The sequence below is a fragment of the Myxine glutinosa genome, chromosome 1 (assembly GCF_964187855.1).
Source record: "Myxine glutinosa chromosome 1, kmMyxGlut1.1, whole genome shotgun sequence".
NCBI lineage: Eukaryota > Metazoa > Chordata > Myxini > Myxiniformes > Myxinidae > Myxine > Myxine glutinosa.
This window is the reverse complement of record NC_136261.1, coordinates 188,117,277-188,138,313: the sequence shown is the minus strand read 5'-3', so window position 1 is coordinate 188,138,313 and position 21,037 is coordinate 188,117,277. Positions and strand designations below refer to the sequence as shown.

The window sequence follows — 21,037 nt, the reverse complement described above, 5'->3', positions numbered from 1 at the left end:
GGAAAGACATATTGTGGTTGATGATGCAACGTGCTTTTTGATGGATGATCCGCCAAGTGGTCACAAAAAAAAAAAATCTGGGTATTGTTTAATTTGCTAACTTCAGTGGACTGTATTATTATTATTATTATTATTATTATTATTCATACCCTAGCCCCAAAAGGCAGCCATTGGTGAGAGAAAGCACAGTCTCTTAAAATAGGAAGCCGACCAACAGCCCAAAACTTCGATGACTTTCAGGAGACCATCATCCTCCCGAACCCCAACTCGACCACTAACCCATTCATTTGTTTTATTCTCAATCCAGGACACACTGAGCATTCTCCTCCAAGTCCATAATTCAAAAACGCTAATACGCATTTCACCTTCTTCTCGAAGAGTCCAACTTTCACAGCCATAAAAATAATACTCCAAACAAGTGATTTTACAAACCTTTTTTCAGTTATATTCCAATACGTTGAGACTTCGAAGCATCGGACAAATCACCAACTGCACCTCGAGCCAGAGCAAGTTTGATCCTAATCTCCATGGACATAGGTTCAGTTGATGAAATTACTGAATGAAATGAATGAATGATCGTTTTAAGGCCATTTTTACCCGCTAGAGCGGGGGTTAGCCTTGCGGGCCCCATGACAATCATGGTTACCTTTTTGAGGCAATGTTTTTATGGCCGGATGCCAGCCCTTAGTCGCCTCTTACGATGCGCAGGTATACGGTGTACCTATTCTAATTCAGGGTACACACTGGGATCATGCATCCCAGCAAGCTGGTACTCAATTTGCCGACCTCAGAAGGATGACAGGCTGAGTCAACCCCCCGGCGTTAATTCAGCGATCGACCTGGATTCGAACCCAGGATCCTAGGATCCCAGGCCGGCACCTTAACCGCTAAGCCAACACCAGTTGATGAAATTTCTGAGCCAAGAACATTTCTCTATTTACACCATTTGACCAAACCATGACTTGACTCTCATCTTCATTTATACGCAAGCCAAATAGCTCGTTCTTCAACTCGACTTACTCTGCAATCAGTTCCAACTCCATCTTTGATTTGGCCAAGAGGGCAGTATCATCGGCACAGCATAGATTTCAAAGGTCATGGCCACCAACTGTGCATCCCACTCGTTCTGGTAAAATACACTTCACTTCTCTCATAATCCTCTCACCAAACGCATCGAAGAGCATAGGGGACAGTGAACAACCTTGACGTACTCCCTTTTCAAAATGAAATTTCTCTGTCTGTGCATCTTCTACTCGAACAGCTACAACTGCCTTTGTATACAAGCATCTAATGAACCAAACTGGATGTTTTGGCACTCCAAACTCCAAATAGATGGTATTCAAAGAATACTTATTATTGCAAGCCAACTCTTTTGTTTTTGAACATTTTTTTTCTTTGATCCAATATGGCTGCCAGACCACGTGAGCGATGACATCATAAATTTATATTCTCTAATATAATTGTTGCATAGATCACGCTCAATACATTTCAAACTGATCAGACCAAGCGTTGTCCCTGTCGAATTATGACGTCATAATTATGGCGGCAATGACGTCTTCATTAACAACACCTATTCCCCATATGGAGTTCTTTACAATGAGCCATGTTTCAATTTTTTCCATGCAGCGGTTTTGGAGATATAGAGGTGCAACGTTTTTCGGTTTTTCCAAGATGGCGCCTGTACCAGCGTCATAATAATCATTAAAATATTATACAGGAGGAGGCGCTTCCATGGTCAAAATTTCATGTCAATCGGACCAACGGTTGCAGAGAAAATGAATTTTTAAAATGCAGACACGTACGGCACACGGCACACAGCACACGTACTTACTGAACTGAATGCTTAACCCCGCTTTTCGCTTCGCAAGCGCAGGGTAATAATTGGCCTTCCACAGTGGTCTGCATAAGCAACAGAAAACAAAATGAAGGGAATATTGTGTTTTCAGTTATCAGATGGAATTGCATCCGCGTTTGGTAAAGAATGTACAGTCATGCAGTACCCACAACAAAAAATATCGAAATACTTTCTCAAGTATGAATAAAAAATGCTAATATTTTAAACTGCTTGAATTTGGCAGAAAACCCTCAGAAAATAATTTTCGACTGCTTAGGTTACGTCAATAAGAGGACAATACTGTCCTGTCCTCTAGGTTTATGAAAAATTCAAGGAATGTTCATGCTTCCTGCAAAACCAGCCAAGAATTAACCTCACTTTCACACACAGTCTGCTTGCCTAGAAAATCAGGTACCAAGCTCAGTCTTGTGTGAGGTTAATTCCATCTATTTGCATATCTACCTCTGTGCTGTCTGGTTATGGATTTGTTTCCTATGGAGTGAAACCGAATTATTATAACTTCATTCCTGGGAGATTGCCAGCAGGGGTCGTTGAGCCACAAAGCATAGCGTCCTTTGGATGGAGTTGTGAAGCTGGCTTCCCAACCCTCACAAGAAGCCAGCTTCACAACCCCACCCAAAGTCTCCACAGTAACGTCTCCATGGTCCAAGGTTTCTCTTGAATAAAGTAGGTCCTTGAGTGTCAAGTAGCCTTGCAAGTAGGATTTAAATGGTATATGACTGCTCAATATACAAGTGTAACTTTACATGATGCGGATGTAAAGTTGTTAACTGAATAGGGTTAGTACATGAAGATGAATAATTATCCCCATGATTTTTGAAAAAAAAAAACGGGGAAATATTATAATCGGCTCCATCTGTCTGTCTGTCCGTCCATCTGTTACTCTATCACATCCTAAACAGTTGTGCAGAAATTCACCAAACTTGGTAGTTATGATCACCACATGGCAAGAAGGTGCAAGAGCATTATAATTTGGCTCTGGCCTCTGGAGCAGGGTCAAAAGGTCAAATACCTCCCCCCCCCCCCAATTATTTTTTTGGAAAAAACATTTTTCATCCAAAAAAATCGCACATTAAAAAAAAACTGCTGATGAAACTTTATACAGTATATGCTACCAATATTGGGGTATGCATGGAATATGTAACCATTTTTGGGATTTGACCCCCGATTCATGCCCCAGGGTTGGGGACTTGGGTTCACAGGGGTCAAAAGGGGGAAATAATTAGCTCTAAATTTGATAGTGGGCAATTCCTGTTGGAACCTTTTGCCATCTTTCAACTTTGCTTTAGGTGGGAAGCGTGGGGATTTGCGATGGCGTGCCACCGACTTCACTGTAGTTTATATATAAGGTTCATATAATGTAGAGATGACAGCAACAAGAGCAGAAAAAAGATATGATTCCGATTTACTGACCAATCCCGTGAAACGTCTGACAATTTTTTATTTTTCGTTTTTTTTAAACCAAAAACAAGATCAAACTGAAGGAATAGCAATAATTATTTGGTTGAAAATTTGACAAGTCAATGTATTTGTTGCACATTGCCATCACTTGTAAAAAATGGGGTGATGGCTGAGCCCATACTCTTGTCAGTGTGCTGGAGTGTTCATCACAAGTAGTAAATGTTTCTCGTAGCTGAAAACCAATGTTGGAAAAGTTGCCACTCTGATACAAGGTGCAAAAAATTCTGCAAAGCAGCCATTGGAATTACAGTGCCTTCTGAAAGTATTCACACACCTTGACCTTTTCACATTTTGTTGTCTTACAGCCTAAATTTAAAATAGATTAAATGGAGTTTTTTGGCAGTCTGGGCTCTGACGACTTTCACATCTTATTCTGAAGCCATTCCAGCATTGCTTTGGTTGTATGCTTGGGGTCATTGGCCTGTTGGAATGCAAATTTTCGCCATAGTCAAAGGTCTTTTTCACTCTGACGCAGGTTCTCCTCAAGGATTTGCTTGTATTTGGTTCCATTCATTGTTCCCTCTGTCCTTACACGTCTTCCAGTCGCTGTCGCTGAAAAGCATCCCCGTAGCATGATGCTGCCAACACCATGCTTCACGGTAGGGATGGTGTTAGGTGGGTGATGAGCTGTGCCAAATGTAGCGCTTTGTATTCAGGCCAAAGAGTTCAATTTTCGTCTCATCAGACCACAGAATATTTTGCCTCATGCCCTCAGACTCTTTCGTGTGCCTTTTTGCAAACTCCAGGCGTGCTTTCATGTGCCTTTTTTCTCAAGAGTGGCTTCCTTCTGGCCACTCTCCCATAAAGCATAGATTTAGGAAGTGCTGCAGAGACTGTTGTCCTTTTGGCAGGTTCGCCCATATCAGGCAAGGAACTCTGGTAGTTCTGTCAAGTGGTCATTGGGTTCTTGGGCATGTCCCTGACCAAGGTCCTTCTTGCCCAGTTTCTTCGTTTGGTCGGATGGCCAGCTCTAGGAAGAGTCTGGGTCGTTGCATATTCTTTCCATTTCCTAAAGATGGAGCCCACTGTGCTATTGGGAACTCTCAACACTCTAGAAATTGCTTTATATCCTTCCCAGATCTATGCCTCCTCACAATTCTATCTTGGAGTTCTATGACTAGTTCATTGGACTTCATGGTAGAGTTTATGCTCTGGCATGCCCCGTCAACTGTTAGACCTTATATAAAAAGGTGTGTTTCTTTATAAATCATGTCCAATCAATTGAATTGGTCACAGGTGGACTCCAATCAAGTTGTAGAGACATCTCAAGGATGATCAAAGGAAATTGGATGCACCTGAGCTCAATTTGGAGTTTTATAGCAAAGGGGTTGAATACTTATTGACTCGAGACATTTCAGCTTTTCATTTTCAATCATTATTAATTTTAATTATTATTAATGATCCATCAATGTGTGTGTTATCCCTCAGATGGATGTTAAACAGGGTGTCTCGCCAGCATTAGTTGGTGGATGTTAAAGATCCCAGTGTCCGCTAAGATTAGGCGAGCAAACGCCGGCACCCTGAACAAATTACAAATTCCTGCTCTAACCTACAGAGGGCACTGCATCAGCAGCACAGCCACTCTCTCGGCCAATGATGCTACCCCACAGGCTCGTGCTGCATACAAAAGAAGAAGAAAACCGGTAGGCACACCCATCCTTTTCCTTCCAAATCATGATGTGAAATAAATATAGTACTGTAACTTCATGTTAAATATTTGGCTTACTAGTTGAGAAGACCAGGGAATTAAAACTAAATCCAACCAACCAACCACTCACCAGAGAGAGCACATTACGTTTGCCTGTTTTTAAAGTGAAATAATTTTATAGACTGCATAAAGTTTGGAATTCCGACATTGGACTTGACTGAATCCTTCATTCAAGTGTTGCATCACAAGGTTTAAAGTTCAAAGTTACTCATAAACAAATAACTATGAAACTGAAAATGCAATGTTTCTGTATAACATGGCTGTATAACATAGATAATGAATGATGGCTTACATATGCGCGTCATTTCTTTTCGAGATCAGATCCAAGATGGCCGACTGGCAGCAATTTTGTTACGTAAATGTGTCCCCAACCATTTAATGAACATGTAAGATCCGATTTTTTTCAACCTTGTCACAAGCACAGCACATTACAGCATATACGTGCACTTCAATTTATTTTGCGATTGATCAAAGATGGCCGACTGGTAGACTGGCGGCCATTTTAGTTGTAAAAAAACCCGATATTGGCAACGTCCTCAATCATTTCGTGGACATGCATTTTCCGATCTTGTTCAAATTTGGCACACAGATAATTATAAATGATGGGTTACATTTGCACGTCATTTCTTTTCAAGATCAAATCCAGGATGGCCGACTGGTGGCCATTTTGTTACGTAAACGTGTCTCCCATCCATTTCTCAGACATGCATGAACCAATTTTCTTCCAACTTGGCACAAAGACAATACATGAGTAGACATGTGCAGAAGATTTTGTTTTGTCATCCGACCATAGATGGCCGACTGACAGCCTTTAACTCCGTACAGCAAAATTACTAAAACCACAGCAGGGGCTATGACATTTTATGTCTTTTTCTTCTTGTTTTCCCTCTTTTTGTATCATTTGCTTTCAATATACAACCCATAAATACCCACATAAATGTAGCATCCATTGACCTCATGTTGGAGTTCTGCCATGTTGGTTTGAGATTTGAAAATAATCACTCCTCCTCTTCTCCTTCTCCTCACTTGATATATTTTTGAATGGAATTACTACAATTCCTACTTGAATTCCTCTTTGAAAGACCTCGGTTTGAAGGTAAACCTTTGACATTGTAGTTGTGATGTATTTTATTTGTGTATGTATAGTGTATACATTACCACAGCAAATTAACCAGCAGGATAGCCGTGAAGGCTTCCACAGCCGAGCCTGGGTACTCTGTGAAGAAACATCTGAGTTATAATCTCCGAGTTATGGAGGGAAAATAATTGGCGGTATTGCAATGATTAAAGCAATGACAGGATGGGTGAACTCCAAGCGCTCATCATGCAAAATCCTCATCTTCATAAAGTATGAATCGCTGATTGGTTGCCAAGTCAGCTGTTACTCATCAGCCGTTTCATTGGAATGCTTGCTTGAGTGCTTAAGCTGCTTGGTGGGCGCTCTGCAATGGTATTGGTAACTAGCAAGGTTACCCGGTGTTGCTTGGTGGGTGGAGAACTAAGAAGTGGGGGGCGAGGGGGGGGGGACAAGAGAGCCGGCGAGGTGGGGTGCAGAAGGATTTACATAAAATGGTGAGTTGCGGTGATGCTAGTTTGGGTTTATTTATGAAGCGAGTTAAGGCCATGCCAGTTTGGGTTTGTATAAAATGGTGAGTTGAGGTAATGCCGGTGGGTAAAGAGGTCTTAAAGGGTCTTTGGGGTCTTCTCGGCCAAAAAGATGTTTGGGGTCTAAAGGGGCTTAAAGGTCTTTGGGGTCTAAAGGGTTTTCAAAATCTGAAGGATCTTGAGGGTCTACGGGGTGTTAAGGGTCTTTGAGGTCTTAAAGAGCATTTGAGATATTAAGTGTCGTCGGGGTCTTAAAGGATATTGGGGGTCTTAAAGAGAATTTGGGATCTTAAGGGCCTTAACGGTCTTAGGGATCTTTGGGGTCTTAAGGGTCTTTGGCATCCAAAGCATCTTTGTGGTATTCAGGTTTTAAAGGGTCTTAAGGGTGTTCGGGGTCTTCAAGGGTCTTAATGGTGTTATGTGTCTTTTAGGGTCTTAAGTGGTCCAATCTCCCAAGCATGTAAAACATCTTCTCTTAAGCATGTAATCTAATCTCCCAAGCATGTATAAAGGGTGTTAGGGGTCTTCGGGATCTTTAAAGACTGAGGTGGTGGATGAAAGTAACCTGAGGACAATCCTTGGGGCGGACTTAATCTGTGTGCTAAATTTGGTGGTTATCGGCCCAGCGGTCTTTGCAAAAAACCGCAAACAGACAGACAGACATCTGATAAAATTTTATTTATTAGACGAGTGGGGCACCCTTACAAAACCCACGGGGATAGACAGGTATGAGATTTGGACACCTTAAGTTGGATGCTGCACAAAGAGTTTTATAAAATGGGTAAAAACCTCACTCCCCTCTCCTCTCCTCACGCCTCTCCTTTCCCCCACCCCTCACTCCTCTCCAACATTCACTCCTCTCTCTCTCTACCCTCATTCTGCTCTCCTCCCCTCTCATTCCTCTCTACCCTCACTCTCCTTTCCACAATCCTCTCCAACTCACTCCTCCCTCCCCTCACTCCTCTATCTCCTCTCCCCTCACACTCCTCTCTCTCTCCTCTCTCCTCTCCCCTCACTCCTCTCTCCTGTCTCTCCTCTCCCCTCACTCTGCACCCCCCCCATCACTCTCCTCTCCCACTCACTCTCCTCTACACCCCTCACTCCTGTCCTTTTCCCCATCCTCTCTCCCCTCACTCCTCCCTCTCCTCTCCCCTCACTCCTCCCTCTCCTCTCCCCTCACTCCTCCCTCTCCTCTCCCCTCACTCCTCCCTCTCCTCTCCCCTCACTCCTCTCTCTCCTCTCCCCTCACTCCTCTCTCTCCTCTCCCCCTCACTCTCCTCTCCTCCCCCTCCCCCATCACTCTCCTCTCCCACTCACTCTCCTCTCCCACTCACTCTCCTCTCCACTCCTCACTCCTGTCCTTTTCCCCCATCCTCTCTCCCCTCACTCTCCTCACTCCTCTCTTTCCTCTCCCCTTCTCACTCCTCTCCTTTCTGCACTCCTCTCCAATCCTCACTCCACTCTCCAACCCTCACTCCTGTCCTTTTCCCCATCCTCTCCCCCTTCACTCCTCCTCTTCTCTCCTCACTCTACTATCGCCCCTTCACTCTCCTCTCCCCCCCTCACTCGCCTCTATCCTCACTCTCTTCTCCTCCTCCTCACTCTCTTCTCCTCCTCCTCACTCTCTTCTCCCCTCACTCTACTCTCCCCACTCACTCTACTCTCCCCACTCACTCTACTCTCCCCACTCACTCTACTCTCCCCACTCACTCTACTCTCCCCACTCACTCTACTCTCCCCACTCACTCTACTCTCCCCACTCACTCTACTCTCCCCACTCACTCTACTCTCCCCACTCCTCTCCCCACCTCACTCCTCTCCAACCTCACTCTCCTCTCTCCTCCCTCTCCTCGACTTCCCCCCTCCCCTCCTCTCTCTCTCCCGCCTCTCTTAATATTCCGTCCGAAGCGACTCTGTGTTGCCCGGGAAATGCCACCCTTTTGCTATGTCATAATATTTACAAGTCCAAGGAACTGTTTTTTAGTTTCTGTCATCATCTCACCTTAAACAGTCTGCTGAACTTCCTCCAATGTCAGCTCACCTTAACCTGTTGGCTGAAGTGTCTCCAGATTGAGTCATCAGCTCAGCTTCCCAAATCCTCCAAACTGCATCGACATTCTCAACTGACCTTTACCAGTTGGCTAAGATGCCCTTCAGGTGCTGTTGTTGGTCACCATTACCAGTCAGCTAAAGGATACCTAAATTCTGTTATTGGCTCACCTACATAAGTAACTTCCTCAATATTCCCAGCTCACCTACATAAGTAACTTCCTCAATATTCCCAGCTCACCTACATAAGTAACTTCCTCAATATTCCCAGCTCACCTACATAAGTAACTTCCTCAATATTCCCAGCTCACCTACATAAGTAACTTCCTCAATATTCCCAGCTCACCTACATAAGCAACTTCCTCAATATTCCCAGCTCACCTACATAAGTAACTTCCTCAATATTCCCAGCTCACCTTCATAAGTAACTTCCTCAATATTCCTAGCTCACCTTCCTAAGTAACTTCCTCAATATTCCCAGCTCACCTTCATAAGTAACTTCCTCAATATTCCCAGCTCACCTTCATAAGTAACTTCCTCAATATTCCCAGCTCACCTTCATAAGTAACTTTCTCAATATTCCTAGCTCACCTTCATAAGTAACTTCCTCAATATTCCCAGCTCACCTTCATAAGTAACTTCCTCAATATTCCCAGCTCACCTTCATAAGTAACTTCCTCAATATTCCCAGCCTACCTTCATAAGTAACTTCCTCAATATTCCCAGCTCACCTTCATAAGTAACTTCCTCAATATTCCCAGCTCACCTTCATAAGTAACTTCCTCAATATTCCCAGCTCACCTTCATAAGTAACTTCCTCAATATTCCCAGCTCACCTTCATAAGTAACTTCCTCAATATTCCCAGCTCACCTTCATAAGTAACTTCCTCAATATTCCCCGCTCACCTTCATAAGTAACTTCCTCAATATTCCCAGCTCACCTTCATAAGTAACTTCCTCAATATTCCCAGCTCACCTTCATAAGTAACTTCCTCAATATTCCCAGCTCACCTTCATAAGTAACTTCCTCAATATTCCCAGCTCACCTTCATAAGTAACTTCCTCAATATTCCCAGCTCACCTTCATAAGTAACTTCCTCAATATTCCCAGCTCACCTTCACCAATGACCTTCATAAATCAGTGCCGGTTGTTTCATTGTATAAACTTTCACTTCTCCTACATTAAAGGACTATTTTTGTAATATTTTGAAGTCTGTCTGTTTAATCCCTTTGAATATGAGACTAAACGAGTGTAATATGATGACTTATGTGATATTGATATTCCAAGAACACTACAACACTCAGTAGAGAGCATACCTGGCTGACCAGTTTATGTTTTATATCCACTGATAGACCGGATCTGGATTCGGACCTGAACCAAAATCAAATCAGCTTGTTCTTGTCACCTAACCAACTCGTCCACCTCGTTTTGTTGTAATCCGTCCAAAAACTTTTGAAATATCATGTTGTGGCGGACACAAAAGCCCACTGGCGTGGTGACATCATTCCACGCACCAAGTGGGCGGTGGCCACGCCCGAGGGGTAGGCGTGGCCTCATGATATACACCGGGCGACCAGCCCGGAACAGTTCAGTGTTACAGTGTGCTCTTACAATAAAGACGTTTATATGTTACCGCTTGTCCGCTTCCTCCTTGCTCACAAGCAGCGCGCGTAACACCGCGCTTTACTGGTGACCCTCGACGTTGGATCTGCCGTAGCGATCCTTCCGAACACGACGCCATTGCAATGGCCAACGACAAGGCAATGGCGATTAAACTTCCCGAATTTTGGGAGGCCCAGCCCGAAGTCTGGTTCGTTCAAGCCGAAGCCCAATTTCAGCTTCGGCGCCTCACCAACGACGACCTGCGCTACTGCCATGTCGTCGCCTCCCTCGGGCCCGGCACGGCCGCTCGAGTTGTGTCCGTCCTTCGCCACCCACCGGACGGCCACAAGTACGAGGCGCTCAAGCGGCTACTCCTAGCCACGTTCGGCCTCACGGACGACGCACGGGCCGACCGCCTCCTGGATCTCCCCGAGCTCGGTGAGACGCGCCCGTCGGTCCGAATGGACCATATGCTGTCACTGTTGGGCGACGAAGCCCCCGGTTCGCTATTCCGGGCGCTTTTCCGGCGCCAACTTCCAGCGCAGGTTCGCCTTGCGTAGGCCGGGACCGAGCTAACGGAACCCCGAGCATTGGCAGCCGAGGCGGACAGGTACTTCGCCGCTTCGGACACGCGGGCGAGCGTGGGCGTGGCCGTCACGGCCCTCGACGCTGATGTTCAGCAGCATGTTCCACAGCATCAGCTTCTACAGCATGCTGATGTTCAGCAGCACGCTGATGTTCAGCAGCATGCTGATACGCACCTCGTGACGCCGCCACGCCCCGCCCACCGCCGCGGCGAAAACCGCCACCGCGGGGAAACCCGCCAACTCCACCGGCCTGGCGGAGCCAGCCGCGCTCCTCCAGCTCCACCACCTGGTGCTGGTTCCACGCCAAGTTCGGCCACGAAGCTCGGCGGTGTCATCCGCCATGCTCCTTCAACGGGTCGGGAAACGCCCGGGCCGGCGCTCAATAGTGGCGATGAGCGCCGGCCGTTCGAGCAGCCTGCTGTTCATAACGGACACCTTCTCCGGGCGCCGTTACCTGTGCGACACGGGAGCGCAGGTGAGTGTTATTCCCGCCGTCACGTCAGACAAGCACGCCGCGGGTGGGGGCCCCGCGCTGCTTGCCGCGAACGGGACGCCCATCCGTACGTACGGAAAACGCTGCCTCTCTCTGCGGTTTGGAGGGCAGGTTTTCCGATGGACGTTCGTCACTGCCGACGTGCCCATGGCACTGCTTGGCGCGGACTTCCTGTGCGCTAATGGGCTCCTGGTCGACGTCAAGCGCAGACGGCTTGTCCAGGCCGAGACGTTCAGCTCGCTCGCTTGTGCGTTGCCCAGCTCAACGAGCGGCTTGCCAAGCGGCTTGCCGAACGATTCGGTTCCGGCCACGTTGGGCTGTACGCTTCCGGCAGCGGACGCATTCACCCGCCTCCTCGCCGGCTTCCCGGCCCTCACGCGGCCCACCTTCTCGGCGGGGGCCGTCAAGCACGGGGTGGCCCATCACATCCCCACCGTTGGGCCACCGGTCTACGCCCGGGCACGCCGCCTCGAGCCGACGAAGCTGGCGGTGGCAAAAGCGGCGTTCGCTACCCTGGAGCGACTCGGCATCGTTCGGCGCTCAGAGAGCGCTTGGGCGTCGCCGCTGCACATCGTGCCGAAGCCCGGCGGGGGATGGCGACCGTGCGGGGACTATCGCCGTCTCAATGACGCCACGACTCCCGACCACTACCCCGTCCCCCACATTCAGGACTTTTCCGCCCGTTTGGCGGGCAGGTCCTTCTTCTCGAAGGTGGACCTCATACGCGGCTACCATCAGGTCCCCGTCAGGCCGGAGGACGTCCCGAAGACGGCGGTCATCACGCCATTCGGACTCTTCGAGTTCCTGCGCATGCCCTTCGGTCTGAAGAATGCGGCTCAGGCGTTCCAGCGACTGATGGACAGCGTCCTGCGTGAATTGGATTTTGTCTACGTCTACCTGGACGATATCCTCGTCGCCAGCGCGTCCCGCGAAGAGCACCTACGCCACCTCCGCACGCTCTTCGAACGCCTGGGCCAGCATGGCCTGATTGTGAACCCCGCAAAGTGCCGGTTCGGCGCCGCCACAATCGATTTTCTGGGGCACCGTGTCACCAGGCACGGAGCCGTCCCCCTGCAGGCCAAGGTGGAGGCGGTGAAGGGGTTTCCGCGCCCCCGCACGATCAGAGGGCTGCAGGAGTTCCTGGGCATGGTGAACTTTTACCATCGGTTCCTGCCCCGTATCGCCCAGCTCCTGCGCCCCCTGCACGAAGCTCTCCGAGGTAAGCCGGGCAAAGGCGACGTTACCTGGACCGAGCAGACGGACACGGCGTTCACGGGCGCGAAGCTCGCCTTGGCTAACGCCACCATGCTCGCGCACCCGGCGCCCGATGCACCGATCGCCCTCACCACCGATGCCTCGGACTACGCGGTGGGCGCGGTACACGAGCAATGGGTGCGTGGAGCTTGGCAACCGCTGGTGTTCTTTAGCCGGCAGCTTCGCCCGCCCGAACGCCGTTACAGTACCTTCGACCGCGAGTTGCTCGGACTTCACTTGGCGGTCAGGCACTTCCGCCATCTGCTCGAGGGCCGTGCGTTCACTGCCTTCGTCGACCACAAGCCGCTGATCTTCGCGATGGGCAAGGTCACCGAGCCGTGGTCGGCCCGGCAGCAGCGTCACCTCTCGGCCGTGTCCGAGTACACGACGGACATCCAGCACGTCGCGGGGAAGGACAACCCGGTGGCGGATTGCCTTTCCCGGGCCGTCGCCCACGCAGTCCACCTCGGCATCGACTATGCCCAGATGGCAGCGGACCAGGCCGCTGACCCCGACGTCCAGGCCTTGCGGACCGCCATCACGGGCCTCCGCGTCACCGAGGTGCCGTTCGACGGCGCGGACGCGGCCCTCTTGTGCGACGTCTCCCTCGGGCGTCCTCACCCCATCGTGCCCGCGGGCTGGCAGCGCCAGGTGTTTGACGCCATCCACGGCCTGTCCCACCCGGGCGCGAGGGCCTCCCAAAGGCTGATCGCCGACAAGTTCGTCTGGCATGGCCTCCGGAAGGCCGTCCGCGGCTGGGCCAGGACGTGCCTCGCGTGCCAGCGCGCCAAGGTGCACCGGCACACCCAGGCCCCGTTGGCCCCGTTCACGGTGCCGGAACGCCGGTTTGACCACGTCCACGTGGACCTGGTGGGACCTCTGCCCCCCTCGCGGGGTTTCACCTACGTCCTCACCATGGTGGACCGCACCACCCGGTGGCCGGAGGCCGTGCCCTTGGCGTCGACAACGGCGGCCGATGTCGCGCAGGCTTTCATCGCCACCTGGGTCGCCCAGTTCGGCGCCCCCTCAGACATCTCATCCGACCGTGGCCCCCAGTTCACCTCGGAGCTCTGGGGGGCGGTTGCGCAGGGGCTCGGGGTCTGGCTGCACCGAACCACGGCCTACCACCCCCAGGCTAACGGCATGTGTGAGCGATTTCACCGCTCAATGAAGGCCGTGCTCCGGGCCACCCTCCGCGACGGCGGCTGGGTCGACAGGCTCCCCTGGGTCCTGCTGGGCCTCCGGACGGCGCCCAAGGAGGACCTGCGCGCATCCGCGGCGGAGTTGGTCTTCGGGCAACCGCTGCGGGTGCCGGGCGAGTTCCTCCCCGACTCCAAGGCACCATGGTCCGCGGCACAGCAGCGCTCCGCTCTGCAAGAGACTGCCCAGAGGTTCGCCCCGGTGCCAACGGCATGCCACGGGCACCCACCGATGCACGTCGCCCCGGAGCTTCGCACGGCGGAGTACGTCTTCGTCCGCCACGATGCCCATCGGACACCACTGCGGCCCCCGTACGACGGGCCTTTCCGCGTGCTGGAGACCGGGGCGAAGCACTTCACCCTGGACATCGGCGGTACTCCTGACCGCGTTTCGGTAGACCGCCTCAAGCCGGCCCACCTCGATGTGGACCATCCACCGCCAGTGGCCCGACCCCTACGTCGGGGCCGCCCTCCTGCGGGCGGACCCCCGGCACCGCCCAGCCCCGCCGCCACGCCGCCCCCCGGTCCTGCACCCATCCCAGGGGCAGCCAGGGGCATCCCACCTGGCATCCCTGCACCCCGGACGCCGCCGATCGCCAGGGGGCGCTTCGGCCGGGTCATTCGTCTGCCCCGCAAACTGGCCCTCCAGGTGCGCGGGAATTCTGGGGGGGCGCGTGTGGCGGACACAAAAGCCCACTGGCGTGGTGACATCATTCCACGCACCAAGTGGGCGGTGGCCACGCCCGAGGGGTAGGCGTGGCCTCATGATATACACCGGGCGACCAGCCCGGAGCAGTTCAGTGTTACAGTGTGCTCTTACAATAAAGACGTTTATATGTTACCGCTTGTCCGCTTCCTCCTTGCTCACAAGCAGCGCGCGTAACACCGCGCTTTAATGTTATATTGTAGCGGCTGCCGCTGGGTTTTCACAATCGCCTTGCACCTATCAAGGACGCGGAGCGATCACCATGCCGGGCTCGTCCAGGACGCCCGGGCAGGCCCGCGCTCAACTTGCCAGGCCTCGGTCGGGACGCCCGGGCATGCCCGGGCATGCCCGGGCAGTCTCGCCCTCAACTTGCCAGGCTGCAGCCAGGACGCTGGGCCACGCCCCCTGGCGCCGTACCTGGGCAAACCCCCTGGGTTAATCGATATATATTGCTGCCCGATAAACGGGTTTTCAGAGTGCCTGAGTGTTTGATTTCATTAAAGCAACTCGGATGAATTCTAGCTTTTTGTCGCGTCCATTCTTCCGATCGACGTGGGAGCCCCAGCTCCTTCATTGGTGACCTATCGACATGGACACGGCAGTCGCCCTTAAACTGCCTACCTTCTGGGAGGCTCACGCGGCGGTTTGGTTCGCGCAGGCGGAGTCCCTGTTCGCCCTGCGAGGCGTCACGGCCGACGACACCCGCTTCCACCATGTGGTAGCTGCGCTCGGGTCGGCTACCGCGACCCGCGCCCTGAGCCTCCTCGAAAGCCCGCCAGCCGCTGACAAATACGGCGCGATTAAGAAGCTGCTCCTCGATGCTTTCGCCCTCCCATCGGCGGAACGCGCACGGCGCCTGCTCGACCTGCCTGAGCTCGGCGACACGCGCCCTTCCGAGCGAATGGATTACATGCTTTCACTGCTCGGCGAGCACTCTCCGGCATTCCTGTTCCGGGAGCTGTTCCTCCGTCAGCTGCCTAACCCGGTACGCCTCGCCCTGGCAAGCACGACGATCACAGATCCCCGGGCCCTTGCCAGAGAAGCCGACAAGATCTCCGCCGCAGGACAGCGCATCGCAGCGGCGACATGGGACCCACCGCCGTCCGACGCAACACCCATGGCGCCCGAGCACCCGGCACGGTCGACGGCCGAACTGCCGACGCAATTGGCGGCCGCTCTACCGAGCCGACCACCTCCAGCACGACGACCGAGGCCTCCACCTGACCAAGCGTGGTGTTACTATCATGCCAGGTTCGGACAGAAGGCCCGGACATGCCGACCCCCGTGCACCTTCGGCAGGCCGGGAAACGGCCGGGCCGGCGTTCATTACCAGCCATGAGCGCCGGCCACACGGGCAACTTACTGTTCATCACGGATAAAGCGTCCGGACGGCGCTTCCTGTGCGACACCGGCGCCCAACTGAGCGTCATACCCGCCTCTGACCAGGACAGGCAATCCGCGGTTTGCGGCCCCTCCTTGGTTGCGGCCAACGGATCGACTATCTGCACCTTCGGCCCGCGCAACGTCACCCTCTGCTTCGGCGGCCAACGCTTTGCTTGGACGTTTGTAACCGCCAACGTGCCCATGGCTCTGCTAGGCGCCGACTTCCTCTGCGCACACGGACTGCTGGTGGACGTCCAACGGCGTCGTTTAATCAACGCTGAAACCTTCAGCTCCCTGGTATGCACATTGAGCAGCTCCGCGCCGACCGAGCTGGCATGCACCGTCCCGGCGGCGAACGAGTTTGCTCGCCTGCTCACGGAGTTCCCGGCCCTCACGCGACCGACGTTTTCGGCCGTCGCAGTACGGCATGGGATCGAGCACCACATACCAACCACGGGCCCGCCGGTCTACGCCAGGGCCCGCCGCCTCGACCCAGCCAAGCTCGCCGTAGCGAAGGCCGAATTCGACGCGTTGGAGCACCTCGGCATCGTGCGGCGCTCCGATAGCGCGTGGGCCTCGCCACTGCACATCGTGCCAAAGCCGGGGGGTGGATGGCGCCCGTGTGGCGACTACCGCCGTCTCAATGACGCTACCACCCCCGACAGGTACCCGATCCCGCATATCCAAGACTTCTCCGCCCGTCTGGCGGGACGGGTCATTTTTTCGAAAATTGATCTCATACGGGGATATCACCAGGTACCTGTCAGGGCGGCCGACGTCCCTAAAACGGCAGTCATCACGCCGTTCGGCTTATTCGAATTCTTGCGGAGCGGATGCCGTTTGGTCTCAAGAACGCGGCTCAGGCGTTCCAGCGCTTGATGGACGGCGTGCTGCGTGACCTGCCGTTCCTTTTCGTTTACCTGGACGACATCCTCGTCGCCAGCACGTCCCGGGCCGAGCACCTCCTCCACCTCCGAACACTGTTCGGGCGCCTCAGCGAGCACGGCCTCATCGTCAACCCGGCCAAATGCCACTTCGGCACGACGGCCGTTGATTTTTTGGGCCACCACATCACCAAGAACGGGGCCGTGCCGCTGCCAACCAAGGTCGAGGCCATCACCACGTTCCCGCGTCCCCGCACCATAAAGGCCCTGCAGGAATTCCTGGGAATGGTGAATTTTTATCACCGCTTCGTGCCCCGCGCTGCTCAACTCATGCGGCCCCTCTACGAAGCCCTCCGGGGCAAGCCGGCCAAGCACGACATCGCCTGGTCCGCAGCAATGGATGCGGCCTTCCAACGCTCAAAGCGGGCCCTCGCCGACGCAACACTGCTCGCTCACCCGGTGCTCAACGCTCCCATCGCCCTCACCACGGATGCCTCCGACTACGCGGTGGGCGCCGTACATGAGCAATGGGTGAACGGGGTTTGGCAGCCACTCGCTTTTTTCAGCCGGCAGCTCCGGCCGAAAGAGCTCAAATACAGCACGTTTGACCGGGAGCTCCTCGGTCTACACCTGGCCGTCCGCCATTTCCGCCACCTCCTGGAGGGCCGACCTTTCACGGCGTTCGTCGACCACAAGCCGTTGGTTTACGCCATGGCCAAGGTCACGGAGCCATGGTCAGCCCGCCAACAGCGCCACCTCTCCGCCGTGTCGGAGTTTACCACGGACATCCGGCACGTCGCCGGCAAAAACAACGCCGTGGCCGACTGTCTTTCCCGGGCCAGCGCGAACGCGGTCCACCTGGGCGTGGATTTTGCGCTTATGGCGGCGGACCAAACCACCGACACCACGGTGCAAGCCCTCCGGGCGACGGACACGGGCCTCCGCCTGGCCGACATCCCCTGCGCGGACACTGTCCTGCTCTGCGACGTCTCCCAAGGCCAGCCTCGCCCCATCGTGCCCGTCACCTGGCAACGCCGCATCTTCGCCTCCCTCCACGGCCTTTCCCACCCGGGCCGGAAAGCTTCCCAGAAGCTGGTGTCGGCGCGTTTCGTCTGGCACGGCCTTCGTCGGGACGTCCGCGATTGGACCAGCACCTGCACGGCCTGCCAACGGGCCAAGGTCCACCGACACACCCAGGCCCCGCTGGCACCTTTCACCGTGCCCGAACGACGTTTCGACCACGTCAACGTGGATCTTGTGGGCCCCCTCCCCCCGTCACGGGGGTTCACACACCTGCTCACCATGGTGGACAGGACCACCAGGTGGCCGGAGGCCGTTCCCCTCGTCTCCACCACCACCGCCGACGTGGCGCAGGCTTTCATCGCCACCTGGGTCGCCCGCTTCGGCGCACCGGCGGACATCTCGTCAGACCGCGGTCCACAGTTCACCTCCGAGCTGTGGGGCGCGGTCGCCCGCAACCTGGGGGTCAAGCTCCACCGTACTACGGCCTACCACCCCCAAGCAAACGGGTTGTGCGAGCGATTCCACCGCTCCATGAAGGCCGCGCTCATGGCCGGCCTTCAAGACGGCGGTTGGGCCGACCGGCTGCCGTGGGTCCTTTTGGGCCTTCGCACGGCCCCCAAGGAGGACCTCCAGGCATCCACCGCCGAGCTTGTCTATGGCCAGGTGCTACGCGTCCCGGGCGAATTCGTGCCCGACGCTACCAGTCCCTGGTCCGCAGCTCACCAGCGCTCGGACCTCCAGGAGGCCGCCCGACGGTTTGCCCCCGTGCCAACATCCCACCACGGTGACCCCCAGTCCTACGTCCCCCCAGCACTCCGCACAGCGGAGTATGTTTTTGTGCGTCACGACGCACATCGGTGGCCACTCCAGCCGCCGTACGACGGGCCCTTCCGGGTGCTGCGACGGGACGACAAGTCGTTCGTCATCGACATCGGCGGCAGGTCGGACCGGATTGCAGTGGACCGCCTCAAGCCGGCGCACGTGGACGTCGACCACCCACCACGGGTGGCCCTTCCGCCGCGGCGAGGCCGCCCCCCGTCCACGGTGCCCCCCACTCGACCGCCCACCACCTCACCGGACCCCCTCCCACGACCCGCCAGGGGTCGCTTCGGCCGGGTCATCAGGACCCCCCTCAAATTGACCCTGCCGGTGCAAGTCGATTCTGGGGGGACGTGTGTAGCGGCTGCCGCTGGGTTTTCACAATCGCCTTGCACCTATCAAGGACGCGGAGCGATCACCATGCCGGGCTCGTCCAGGACGCCCGGGCAGGCCCGCGCTCAACTTGCCAGGCCTCGGTCGGGACGCCCGGGCATGCCCGGGCATGCCCGGGCAGGCTCGCCCTCAACTTGCCAGGCCGCAGCCAGGACGCTGGGCCACGCCCCCTGGCGCCGGGCCTGGGCAAACCCCCTGGGTTAATCGATATATATTGCTGCCCGATAAACGGGTTTTCAGAGTGCCTGAGTGTTTGATTTCATTAAAGCAACTCGGATGAATTCTAGCTTTTTGTCGCGTCCATTCTTCCGATCGACGTGGGAGCCCCAGCTCCTTCAATATATTGTTTTGGACCTATCCCTCAATGGTTAAACGTCACTTTTTAAAATAAAAAAAACTCTCGTATCCGAATCTTCACCAAAATTAAATCTATTCGTCATTGTGACAAACACAACTCCACCAAATTTCGTCCGAATTCGTCCAAAACTTTTTGAGATATCGTGTTCACAAACAGACAGGGGGTGAGAACATGACCTCAATGCACCTTCCGTGCCGTCAGTGATTACACAACAGCTTTGACCTTCATGGATGAACGACTGCGAACATAAACGTATTTTATCCTTTACAAGACAATGACACTGGGAGACGGTTTTCATTTTGTATTTTAAACTAAAGACATTAGGAGACAGCCGATGTACACCTGGGGCACACACAGTAACTCAAGTCACCGGCAGGGTCACCGACCAGGTTAAAACGACCACCAAACCTTATATCGGAGAATTTGAAACATCATACTTACACGTAGGTATCGTAAACCGGCTACGAAGCAATTCTGGCGAGGCACTTACCCTGCCAGAGTGCCAGGTATACAGCCGGTGAAGAAGATTCGCTATGACGTCATTGGCTACCTGGCCAATAAAACCATCCATTCATTGTTTATTATAAGCGATTATATTAATTATGATTATTAATTTGTTTCTGCAACCTCATTAAGTATTACGAATTGATGTTTTCGTTTTAGTTGTCGATTCAAAACAGCGATATTAAACGCTTTGAATGTCCATCGTCTCACCTGTCACCTGCACGAAATGCACAATGAATTTGCTGGGGGAAACCGCACGCATTGGTAAACAAACCTATTGCGGATCTTCACGATAAACCATGAAAACATGACGTGCATTAGCTCAAGCAGCTCATCGGACTGATCGTCCTGGGAAATGTTTTTTTAACGAAGCAGATGGAACGTATTTACAGCAAAAACCTTTAGTCGGTGTATGTTCTACACCCTGTTTGCTTGCCTATCGTTTCTCCAATGATTTACTCAGACTATAAATACAATCGGCAGATTAAGAGAGCAAAATATTATATAATGGTGCATATTGTTCTGACATTATATTACAGATATTGAGAAACGTATGCGGTCTAATTTAAAATTGGTATCGTGACGCAAGATGACGTCTGTGCAAGATGACGTCAAACATTTATTTTCGTCTACCTTTTTCATTGACGTTTTCGCCGCCGTCAAGACATATGGCTTTAATATCGCAGCACGACGATGAAGAGTTGGATTTCTTTCGCCTCAGGGAATTTAGAGAAAGAATAAATGAGAGAAGATAAGATATATTACTATTTTATTAGGGGGAGAGGATCAGAATTGTCATAAGAAAATAAGGAACATAAAGGAAAGTAAAGCGTGACGTATTCAGTGAGGTGTGGTGAAGAGGAGGAGGTTTTCGCCGAAGGATATGAAGAAGAAGATGAGTAGAAAGAAGAAGAGGCGATCAACAGCGCATATAAAAAGGCGAGGAAGAAGAAGATGCAACAAGCGCGAGGATTTTTTTTTTTAACACACCCTGACGCTCTCCCTCCGGCACATTTGTACTTAACTGTCGGGTCCCCCTCCGGCCCTCCCTTAGCTTGCTCCCGCCTAGCGTCCTCACAGCGTGGACTCTGACGTGTGTTCTTGGCCGTCTCCAAATACTTTCTTGTACGTCTGCCATCAGCATCTTTCTCTG

General features: G+C 53.1%; 1 protein-coding gene and 1 long non-coding RNA gene across 7 annotated transcripts in view; one reads left to right on the top strand and one right to left on the bottom strand.

Moving 5' to 3' along the window:
• LOC137432171 (uncharacterized) overlaps positions 1-19,878 on the bottom strand; it is a 110,679-nt gene extending 90,801 nt beyond the window's left edge. For 4 of the 6 annotated variants that reach the window (XR_013624035.1, XR_013624034.1, XR_010985449.2 and 1 more), the window contains exon 1: positions 19,822-19,876. This is a non-coding gene — a long non-coding RNA (uncharacterized LOC137432171). Of the gene's footprint in view, positions 1-1,831; positions 1,900-19,821 lie in introns of all 6 variants that reach the window. The other 2 variants (XR_010985448.2, XR_010985445.2) reach the window with 2 other exon arrangements.
• A 903-nt stretch (positions 19,879-20,781) lies between these two features.
• LOC137432155 (EH domain-containing protein 3) overlaps positions 20,782-21,037 on the top strand; it is a 119,306-nt gene continuing 119,050 nt past the window's right edge. The window contains exon 1 of the mRNA XM_068123868.2: positions 20,782-21,009. The gene's annotated coding sequence lies outside the window, so the exon portion shown is untranslated. The remainder of the gene's footprint in view (positions 21,010-21,037) is intronic.